The sequence below is a fragment of the Mirounga leonina genome, unplaced genomic scaffold, assembly GCF_011800145.1.
Source record: "Mirounga leonina isolate KUSES-001 unplaced genomic scaffold, KU_Mleo_1.0 Mir_115, whole genome shotgun sequence".
Taxonomy (NCBI): Eukaryota; Metazoa; Chordata; class Mammalia; order Carnivora; family Phocidae; genus Mirounga; species Mirounga leonina.
In genome coordinates this window covers 31,863,152-31,875,171 of record NW_023270268.1, presented here as the reverse complement: position 1 = coordinate 31,875,171, position 12,020 = coordinate 31,863,152, and the positions used below count along the sequence as shown (strand labels likewise).

General features: G+C 42.7%; 1 protein-coding gene across 1 annotated transcript in view; it reads right to left on the bottom strand.

Moving 5' to 3' along the window:
• Nucleotides 1-11,648, bottom strand: part of PPP2R3A (protein phosphatase 2 regulatory subunit B''alpha) — a 214,723-nt gene extending 203,075 nt beyond the window's left edge. The window contains exons 1-2 of the mRNA XM_034995190.1: nucleotides 11,519-11,648; nucleotides 10,937-11,032 (exon numbers count right to left, since the gene is read on the bottom strand). The gene's annotated coding sequence lies outside the window, so the exon portion shown is untranslated. The remainder of the gene's footprint in view (nucleotides 1-10,936; nucleotides 11,033-11,518) is intronic.
• Between the last annotated feature and the right edge of the window lie 372 nt (nucleotides 11,649-12,020).

The window sequence follows — 12,020 nt, the reverse complement described above, 5'->3', positions numbered from 1 at the left end:
TGAACATGAAAACACAACTATTCAAAATCTTTGGGATGCAGCAAAGGCAGTCCTAAGAGGAAAGTATATAGCAATACAAGCCTTCCTCAAGAAACAAGAAAGGTCTCAAGTACACAACCTAACCCTACACTTAAAGGAGCTGGAGAGAGAACAGCAAATAAAGCCTAAACCCAGCAGAAGAAGAGAAATAATAAAGATCAGAGCAGAAATCAATGAAATAGAAACTAAAAGAACAGTAGAACAGATCAACGAAACTAGGAGCTGGTTCTTTGAAAGAATTAACAAGATTGATAAACACCTGGCCAGACTTATCAAAAAGAAAAGAGAAATGACCCAAATAAATAAAATCATGAATGAAAGAGGAGAGATCACAACCAACACCAAAGAAATATAAACAATTATAAGAACATATTATGAGCAACTCTATGCCAGCAAATTAGATAACCTGGAAGAAATGGATGCATTCCTAGAGATGTATCAACTACCAAAACTGAACCAGGAAGAAATAGAAAACCTGAACAGACCTATAACCACTAAGGAAACTGAAGCAGTCATCAAAAATCTCCCAACAAAAGCCCAGGGCCAGATGGCTTCCCAGGGGAATTCTACCAAACATTTAAAGAAGAATTAATACCTATTCTTCTGAAACTGTCCCAAAAAATAGAAATGGAAGGAAAACTTCCAAACTCATTTTATGAGGCCACCATTACCTTGATCCCAAAACCAGACAAAGACCCCATCAAAAAGGAGAATTACAGACCAATATCCCTGATGAACATGGATGCAAAAATTCTCACCAAAATACTAGCCAATAGGATCCAACAGTACATTAAAAGGATTATTCACCACGACCAAGTGGGATTTATCCCTGGGCTGCAAGGTTGGTTCAACATCTGCAGATCAATCAACGTGATACAATACATTAACAAAAGAAAGAACAAGAATCATATGATCCTCTCAATAGATGCAGAAAAAGCATTTGACAAAGTATAGCATCCTTTCTTGATCAAAACTCTTCAGAGTATAGGGATAGAGGGTACATACCTAAATATCATAAAAGCTATCTATGAAAAACCTACAGAGAACATCATTCTCAATGGGGAAAACCTGAGAGCTTTCCCCCTAAGGTCAGGAACGTGGCAGGGATGTCCACTATCATCACTGCTATTCAACATAGTATTAGAAGTCCTAGCCACAGCAATCAGACAACAAAAAGAAATAAAAGGCATCCAAATCGGCAAAGAAGAAGTCAAACTCTCACTCTTTGCAGATGATATGATACTTTATGTGGAAAACCCAAAAGACTCCACCCCAAAACTGCCAGAACTCATACAGGAATTCAGTAAAGTGGCAGGATATAAAAATCAATGCACAGATATCAGTGGCATTCCTGTACATCAACAACAAGACAGAAGAAAGAGAAATTAAGGAGTCGATCCCATTTACAATTGCACCCAAAACCATAAGATACCTAGGAATAAATCTAACCAAAGAGGCAAAGGATCTGTACTCAGAAAACTATAAAATACTCATGAAAGAAATTGAGGAAGACACAAAGAAATGGAAAAACGTTCCAGGCTCATGGATTGGAAGAACAAATATTGTGAAAATGTCAATGCTACCCAGAGCAGTCTACACATTCAATGCAACCCCATCAAAATACCATCCACTTTTTTCAAAGAAATGGAACAAATAATCCTAAAATTTGGATGGAACCAGAAAAGACCCCGAACAGCCAGAGGAATGTTGAAAAAGAAAAGCAAAGCTGGCGGCATCACCATTCTGGACTTCCAGCTCTATTACAAAGCTGTCATCATCAAGACAGCATGGTACTGGCACAAAAACAGACACATAGATCAATGGAACAGAATAGAGAGCCCAGAAATGGACCCTCAACTCTATGGCCAACTAATCTTCGACAAAGCAGGAAAGAATGTCCAGTGGAAAAAAGACAGTCTCTTCAACAAATGGTGTTGGGAAAATTGGACAGCCACATGCAGAAGAATGAAACTGGACCATTTCCTTACACCACACACAAAAATAGACTCCAAATGGTTGAAAGACCTCAATGTGAGACAGGAGTCCATCAAAATCCTAAAGGAGAACACAGGCAGCAACCTCTTTGACCTCAGCCACAGCAACTTCTTCCTAGACACATCGCCAAAGGCAAGGGAAGCAAGGGCAAAAATGAACTATTGGGACTTCATCAAGATAAAAAGCTTTTGCACAGCAAAGGAAACAGTCGACAAAACCAAAAGACAATCGATAGAATGGGAGAAGATATTTGCAAATGACATATCAGATAAAGGGCTAGTATCCAAAATCTATAAAGAACTCATCAAACTCAACACCCAAAGAACAAAGAATCCAATCAAGAAATGGGCAGAAGACATGAACAGACATTTTTCCAAAGAAGACATCCAAATGGCCAACAGACACATGAAAAAGTGCTCAATATCGCTTGGCATCAGGGAAATCCAAATCAAAACCTCAATGAGATATCACCTCACACCAGTCAGAATTGCTAAAATTAGCAAGTCAGGAAATGACAGATGTTGGCGGGGATGCGGAGAAAGGGGAACTCTCCTACACTGTTGGTGGGAATGTAAGCTGGTGCAGCCACTCTGGAAAACAGTATGGAGGTTCCTCAAAAAGTTGAAAATAGAGCTACCATACGATTCAGCAATTGCACTACTGGGTATTTACCCCAAAGATACAAATGTAGGGATCCGAAGGGGTACGTGCACCTCGATGTTTATAGCAGCAATGTCCACAATAGCCAAACTGTGGAAAGAGCCAAGATGTCCATCGACAGATGAATGGATAAAGAAGATGTGGTATATATATACAATGGAATATTATGCAGCCATCAAAAGGAATGAAATCTTGCCATTTGCAACGACGTGGATGGAACTGGAGGGTATTATGCTGAGCTAAATAAGTCGAACAGAGAAAGACATGTATCATATGACCTCACTGATATGAGGAATTCTTAATCTCAGGAAACAAACTGAGGGTTGCTGGAATGGGGGGTAGGGTGGGAGGGATGGGGTGACTGGGTGATAGACACTGGGGAGGGTATGTGCTCTGGTAAGTGCAGTGAATTGTGCAAGACTGTTGAATCTCAGATCTGTACCTCTGAAACAAATAATGCAATATATGTTAAGAAAAAAAAAGGAAGAAGAAGATAGCAGGAGGGGATGAATGAGGGGGGGTAATCGGAGGGGGAGACGAGCCATGAGAGATGATGGACTCTGAAAAACAAATTGAGGGTTCTATAGGGGAGGGGGGTGGGAGGATGGGTTAGCCTGGTGATGGGTATTAAAGAGGGCATGTTCTGCATGGAGCACTGGGTGTTATGCACAATGAATCATGGAACACTACATCTGAAACTAGTGATGTGATGTATGGTGATTAACAATAAAAAAATTAAAAAATAATCACAGGATACAGCAAAAAAAAAAAAAAGAAGAATTAAAACCTGTGTGCCAAGGACACTATCAAGAAAGTGAAAAAGCAGCCTATAGTATTGCAAATAATATATCTGACAAGGGTCTAGTATCCAGAATATATAAAGAACCCTTAACAACTACTTAACAAAAAGACAAGCAATCCAATTAAAAAATGGACAAAGGACTTGAATAGACATCTTTCCAAAGAAGATATACAGATGACCAAAAAGGACATGAAAAGATGTTCAACATCTTTCATTAGTCATTAAGAAAATATGAATCAAAATCATGAGATATTACTTCACACTCACTAGGACAGTTACAACCAAAAAAACCCCCAGAGGGTGTGTGGGGGGGTTAAATAGGTGATGGGGGTTAAGGAGTGTACTTGTGATGAGCACTGAGTAATGAATAGAACTGTTGAATCACTATATTGTACACCTGAAATATAACACTGTATATTTACTGACTGGAATTAAAATAAAAACTTAAAAAAAAAAAAAAACAACCAGTGGGGCACCTGGATGGCTCAGTTGGTAAAGTGTCCGACTCAATTTCTGCTTGGGTCATGATCTCAGGGTTGTGAGACTGAGCCCTGCATCAGGCTCGGTGCTGGACATGAAGCCTGGTTAAGATTCTCCCTCTCCCTCTCCTCCTCTTCCCCTCTCTTGCTCTCACTCACTCTTTAAAAAACAACAAACAGGAAATAACAAGTATTGACAAGGATGTTGAGAAACTAGAACTTCAGAACATTGCTAGTGGAAATGTACAATAGTGCAGATGCTATGGAAAACAGTTTGGTGGTTTCTCAAAAAGTTAAACACAGAATTATCTATGACCCAGCAATTCCACTCCTATGTATGTACACAAAAGAACTGAAACAAGTATTCAAGCAAAAAATTATACATGAATGCTCTTAGTAGCACTATTTACAATAGCCAAAAGGAATAAACAACCCAAATACCCATCAACTGATGAATGGATAAACGAAATATAGTATATTCATACAATTGAATTATTATTCAAAGAAAGGAATGATTATTATTCAAAGAAAGGAACACATGCTACAACATGAATGCACCTTGTACAAAATTATGCTAAGTGAAAAAAGCCAGTCACATAAATCACATTTGTGTGATTCCACTTATATGAAATGTCCAGAATAGGCAACTCCATAGAGACAGAAGCAGATTGGTGGTTTTCAGGGAACGGGGAGAGAGAAATGGGGAGTGACTGTTTAATGGGTACAGGGTTTCCTTTTGGGGTGACAAAAATGTTCTGTAATTAATGGTGATGGTTGCACAACACTGTGAATGTACTGAAAGTTCTGAATTGTATACTTTAAAATGGTTAAACTGATTAATTTAATGTTATGTGAACTTTAACTCAATTTAAAAAAAAAATCACACACAAAAATCACACAGCTGACATTTGACAGATCAAGACTTGGCATCCAAGAACTGACTGCAAGTCTACTGCCCACTCAACCATCCTATTTCTTCTGCAAACCAAAGAAGCTCTGGCCCACCTTGGCAATGAACTTTTCCCTCTATCTACCTCTATCTTACCTCTATCTACTTTATTTATGATGGTGGAATTCCTACAATTGCCCAAGCACATAGAAGTTTCTAGACAAAATATTTTCTTATCATAGACTCCCAGTATAAACCTTTGTAGACCAAGGGCTGTTAGTTATATCATAAAGGCATCCTTTATACAGAAGTCAACCATCATCCACCTAACGGATGAACTAATAGCAGCTATGAAGACTAATCCCTCACAGGATGACACTCTTATTTGCAAAAAGAGTATAGCAATGGGGCTTATGCCTTCAACTAACAAACCCCATTCCTCAGTAATAAATCCTTGACATTTTCCAACCCCTATGGTTTCTGTTCTGCTGTAGATCACAACTCTTTAAACCTCCTATGCCAGGTTAAAGTCGCCAATGAGGCAGAAATGAGACAGATTGGTAGAGGCCATGTGCATGACAACCCACTCTGGACAGCCACTCTAATCCAAGGTCTTCAAGGTAACTACATTCCAGCATTCACACAACCTTTTGGAAACCAGTTTGTTCAGTGTTCTCTTTGAGCTCAGTGAGGGTCTCCTCCAACTTCTATCCAGACCCTTTAATCAGCATCAATGATAAAGATTTCAAAGTATGAGAAATTTTACATATATGCAACTGGAAAACCAGCTATAATATCAAGTTAAATGGAAAAAAATACAGCTGCTAAAACTGCTCCTGAGAATCTGAAAGCTAGATACATATTCCCTGACATAGCCAAGTATTCCATTTTCAACATGACAACAATTTGATCTTTGTTCATCAGTTCAATGGTAGGATGATGTCAGGGTCACTGGAACCCCGCTGGCCTTTAGGAGCCCTGTGGCTTTTCAGATAAGAAAGAGACTAAGGGCCTAATCACTAACATCTGAGTCTCAAAGGTCCTGGCAAAATCTCCTCAGTGGAAAAGCACAAAGTTTCCAAAACAAATACAAGCAAGACCCCTCTGAAATGGGGGTGAAGGGTAGTCAGTTACCTCCCTCAAGAGTTAGAAGCATTTGGGTAACCAACGCAGACTGCACCTACCATACATAGAAGACACGTGACCTTCCCTCATCACTCCCCTTCTAAGGTAAACTCAAAAGATTTCCCCAACATTTATCCTTTCCACTTCCTTACTTTCTACCCACTTCAATCTGGTTTCTGCCTCTTCCAATCTAAAATGGTTTTGCTGAGGTCAAAGACTCCATCTTGCTAAATTCAACTGATCATTTTCAATCTACATCTTTACTTGATAACTCTTCTCTTTTTTAAATATGCCTTTTATGATACAACTTAAACTGGAATTAGATTCTAAAGTAAACACCTAAGACAAAAGTCAAGCATAGATTAAATTACTCTTGAATCCTTTAAATGGCCCATTAAATAAAGCATAGCTGTTTTTTGTATACATAACTCTAGGCAGTTATGAACAGCATACACATATACAGGTATACACAAAACAAACAGTAAGTATACACGCAAAATAAATTTTGTTCTCTCTCATCTAATTAAAAACACCTTCAAGTGTATTGGGTTAAGTCTGCACATCTTAGCTGCAAGCAAGATCCCACTCCACTGTACCTCTCTGGCCACCTCATCCCTTATCCTGGAGCTACCCTCCTTTACTCAAATTTGAAACACTGAGCCTGAGCTTTCTTCTCTTCTTAATCTCTGTCAATGGTCTCAACTCAACTTCCACTGCTCATTGGAACCACCTGAGGAGTTTTTAAAAATCCCAGGCTGCAATTTAGAACAAGTAAACAGCAATAGAAATTTTTGGTGTGGATATGAGCAACAGTATTTTTAAATTATCCAGTATTTCCAATGTGCAGCCAAGATGAGAATCATAGTTCTATATTCTCTTCCTAGAGCAGGGATTCCACACTCAAATGCCTACAGGGTCAGAGAAGTAAATAAACAAAGCAGGCCAGGCATAGTTTTAGGGAGTGGTGGACTCTGGTGAATTAGAAAGCAGCTGGGATCAGTGGTGACTTAGCTCCAACCAACTGTTGCCATACAGGAAAGCCAGCTTAGTAGTGCTACATCTTCTCACTTTTAAAGAAAAGGCCCAAATCTAGATTTTCATGGGAAATCTTCAGATTTTAAATTATTGGCAACTCAAAATTAAGCAACAAAAAACACTCCATGGGAAAAACAAAACACATCTGTAAGCCAGATCCAGCTGTGGGCTACAGATTCCCAACCTCTGCTCTGGGTAATTCCATCCACACCCTTCAATTCACACCTAAATATGGGTCCCCAGTTCAGCCCACTCCTCTGGGCTCTGGATTTGAATTATCAAAAGCTTAAGTGCAATCTCCACTCAGAGGTCTCACCAGTCCCAAAGTGAACTGTGATTTATACCCACTTCAAAACTATTTATTCTTCCAGTGTTCTCTACCTCAGATAACAACCCCACCATTCACCTGGTTGGGCAAGCCTGGGAGTCATCCTACTCACTTATTTCTCCCTCATTCATAAAGTCCTTTCAATTATGCCTCTTAAATATATCTCCTGTATTCATCTCCATCTCCTCTGCTACCACCATGGTCCCAGCTACCATCTTTTCTCTTCTACCTCTCCACTGTGTATTGGCTCAGGCTGCCATAATAAAATACCATAGCCTGGATTGCTTAAACAACATAAATGTATTTTCTCACAGTTCTGGAGGGCAGAAGTCCCAGGTCAAGGTCTGGCAAGGTCAGTTTCTCTTCCTGGCTTGCAGATAGCCATCTTCTCACTGTGAGCTCACATGGCCTTTCCAACATCCTCTACTTATAAGGCCACCAATTCTATTGAGTTGGGGCTGCACCCTGTTGACCCTGTTTAACCCTAATTACCTACCAAAGATTCTATTTCCAAATTTAGTCACATAGGGGTAAGGGCTTCAAAATTCAATTGTGGGGGGACAAAATGCAGTCTACAGCACACAGTAACCTTAATTAGGGTCAGTTGTTTCCCACAAGCACTCATTTCTCTCCAAACCATTCTCTCCAATATGACCATACTGATCCTTTTACACACCAACATTTATGTGCATATGTACATATTAGACCCAATAATTCCATTTCTAGGAATTTATCCTACAGATATATTCACACACATGAACTGGCATATGCCTTTACTATTCCTTATAGTAAATTATTAGAAACAATTTAAATGTCCACCAATAAAGGAATGGTTAAATAATCTATGGTATATCCATACAATGGAATACTATATGGTCATTCAAAAGAATAAGAAAACTATATATTGAAATGGAAAGATTTCCAAGACATTGTTGCAAACACGAATAGTGTGTACAGGAGTGCCTGGATTGCTCAATTAAGCCGCTGCCTTTGGCTCAGGTCATGGTCCCAGATAGTCCTGGGATTGAGTCCCATGTTGGGCTTCCTGCTCAGCGGGGAACCTGTTTCTCCCTCTCCACCGCACCCCGCCCCCGCTCATGTGCTATCTCTTTCTCTGAAATAAATAAAATCTTTAAAAAAGAACAGTGTGTACAGTATGCTACCATTAGGGTAAACAACAGGAGGAACTAAGAATATGCATTTGCTTGAATGCCGACAAAAAAATGTCTAGAACAATACACAAAACTAGTACTAGTGGTTATCCCTTTGGAAAATGTGGGGAAAATGGCAGCTGGGGAGGGAAGTAGGATCCACTGCAGACTGCAGACATTCTGATTTAATGGGCCAGGCACTAGTACTGTTTTAAGTTCCTCTTGTGATTCTGATGAATAGGCTGGACTGAGAACTGCTGCTCAAAGAAAGCCTTTACCAACTTTTCCAGATTTTTATTTTGTCTCACCCTGTTCCTATCACTCTCCATGTTCCAGCCACATTGGCCTCTGTGTTCCCAGAAAAGGTCCTATTCCTTCTGCCTGAAATATTGTCCCCCTATGCTTCACTTTAGAACTTCTATTTATCCTTCAATGTCCACCTCACTTTAAAGGTCATTTCCCAAGGAAACTTTTCCTAGTTCTCAAACTAGGTCAAGACCCTTGTTTTATGTACTCAGAGTACCCTGTATTTCTCCCAGAATTTATTACAATTGTAATGAAGTATCTGTATCATTATACATGCGTGCATCTGTCACTCTCTCTAGACTATAATGTCCAGGAGTGCAAAGACCACACCAGCTGCTTTTACCACTATATCCCCAGACCTGAACTAGCATCTGGCTGGCAAAGTATGCCCTTCCTCAGATATTTGGTAAATAAATGAATGACTGTTCTGCCCTCAACCTTAGGACAGCGGAGAAAATCAACACATAAGCAAATGAAGACAATGCAGGATCACTGGTGTTAAGGCAACAGTCTATTTAGGACAATGGTTCTCAACTGGGGGTGATTTTGGCTCTCTCAGAGGATATCTGGCAATATCTGGAGGCATTTTGGATTGTCACAACTGTGTAGCTTGTGTGACTATTTGTTATAATTGTGTGTGGGGGGAGGTACAACTGGTACCTATTTAGTAGAGGTCAGGAACGCTGCTAAACATCCTGTAATGACCATGATAGCCCTACACAACAAAAAATTACCTGGTCCAAAATGTCAACAGTACCAGAGATGAAAACCCCTAATTTAAAGAACGGTAATACCCAAAAGGGATCAACTCTACCCCAGGTGGTGGGGTTTTTTGAGGGGTAAGGCATGCATGTGAGGGGAATATGTTAAGAACAGCTTTAGATGTGTATTCAAAGGTGACAGGAACTAAATCAGGGGAGACTATGCTTGCCAAAGGTAATGAGCCTATGAAAAGTTTAAGAGCAAAGTTATGGTTTGAACAAGTGCCCCCCTCAAGTACTCCATACTCCAAAATTACTCAGCTCTTTTATTCCCTTCTTGCTGAAACAGAACTTTCACTCTCTTAGGGCAGCAGGTTTCAGCTAGACATTAAGGTAAAATTAATTTAGACTAAGATAAAGTCAGATAACCCCTTCACTGTCCAGAATGTCAACTACATTTTAAAATATGCAAATACTTAAAAATACAAATAGATCTTTAACTTACTAATATTCAGGTTGTTAGTGGATACAACTATTTTTGAACTAAACAGCCAGGCTGGTCCTGATAAAGACTTCTTCAAAGCTTTCTATTTTTAAAAAAACTTTACTTTGTTTCCCCTGTCCTCAATTTCTGAGCTCCCAGATTTATAAAAGATCCAAGTTTTCCCCACACCATCTCAAGTTCTTCCGTCAGAGAGGATAGGAGAGCCATTTGGATGCAAAAATATGAACAGATTTTATGTATAAATTAGGAGTGGTCTATAGATTTTTAAAAGGCTTTCACGAAAAGTCATGGATATTTCTGAAAGGAATGAAATTGAGATAATATTTAATGGTATCACCAAGAAAGAAAACAGTGCTGCTGCCTACTGAGCAGGATCCACATGCCCTGACCTAGTATGGCAATTCTTAGGGTCTCAGCACTGGGTGCTCTGTTTACAAGAAACTGAGGCCTGAGACTAATAAAGAACAAAGAAAAATGCCTGGCACCAAAGGTTGGGGGGATGCTTTGCACACATAAATGATTTGAGAAGGAACACGTCTTCAGATTTTGGAAGGCACTACAAATCACTCTTTTCTGCTTACGTGTTAAGAATTTTTATTTCGTGTTTTCAGACCATTTCCTAATAAGAAAATACATTATAATTTACAAACAGCCATTTATCCTCCCTTACATTTGCTGACCACTAAAACTGGGTAAAATTTCCTTAAGCTTTACCAGAGTTGGGGGGATTGGGAATAATGTGAGCACAACACAGTTCAGATGCAACATCAACTCCAAGCCCGGCCAGCTGGTTTCCATCGAGAGGTCCCCCGGGAGAAAGCCCCTCCGAGGCGGCGGCCCGGGTCGGCGCGGGGGAGACCCGCTGAGGCGGTCCGAGGGCGGCCGCACGGCAGGGCCGGGGTGTGCCCGGCCTCCGTTTACCTTTGTTTCAGGTACTCCTGCTTTCAGCCAGGCCGGGGATCCCGCCCGAGGCCCCGAGCTGGTGACACATCCTTCTTTGGCCAAGTCGGGCTGAGGCTGGGCAGGGGGCGGGGAAGGAAAATAAAGCCTCAGCGCCTAACGACGTGACTCTCAGTTCTTCCAAAACGTTGGCATTTGTTTTTCTGCCAAGCTTTCCTGTTAACAAGTTCCCGAGGGCTGTGCGGGCGAACTGGCCTGGGAGCCCCAAAAGTGGGAGGGACAAGGCCGTCCCCCGCCTTCCTTGCTCCGTGGGTGCCCCCCGGGGCAGGCGGTTTCCACACCTCCCGGGCTGCCACGGCCCGGGACCGAGCTGGGCGTGCACAGGAGCCCGCGCCGCCCCAAGCCCCGACTCCCACGGCTCTGCCCGCTGGCCCAGCGCCGCGCGGCCCCTCTGGCCCCGCCGGCCAGGCCGGTCCCCGCCCCCAGGCCCCGGCCCCGCCCGCTCGGGCCTCCGCGCGCCGCCCCCCCGGCCTCGCCACCACCCTCGGGCAGGGCCGGAGGCACCCGGGCTCCAGGCCGCGCGGCGGGCGTCCCCGCGCCTACCTCAGCGCCCGCGGCTCCTCCTCCAGCTGCTGCCTCGGCTCGCAGACGGCGCTCGCCACCAGGACTCCCGGCGGCGCGGGGTCTGGGCTGCGAGCGCGGCGTGCGAGGAGCTGAGGCCCGAGCGCGCCCCGCCCAGCCGCCCGTCCGTCACCTCCTCCCCCTTGTGCCCGCCCTCCGCCGCGGGCTCGGCGCCCCGCCCCGCCCCGCCCCGCCCCGCCCCGCCCGCCAGGCTCCGCCCACCCCGCCGGCCGGAGCCGGGAAGGGGGCCGCCAGGGGCGCCGCGAGAGCCGCGGTGCCCGCTGCCCGTGGGGTCTTCGGTATGGCGGCCCAGTGGTGACGGGATTTGTGGTGCTTACAACCGTCTGTCGAATGTGAATCTCTCGCTCGGATTTGTTATTACTGGGGTTTTATTGCCATTGTCATTTTGTAATCGTTGTTATTGTTATCTTCATTAGCTCTTTTACCCTCGTGGAGCCGACCGCTTGATTCCGTTGACGGGGGG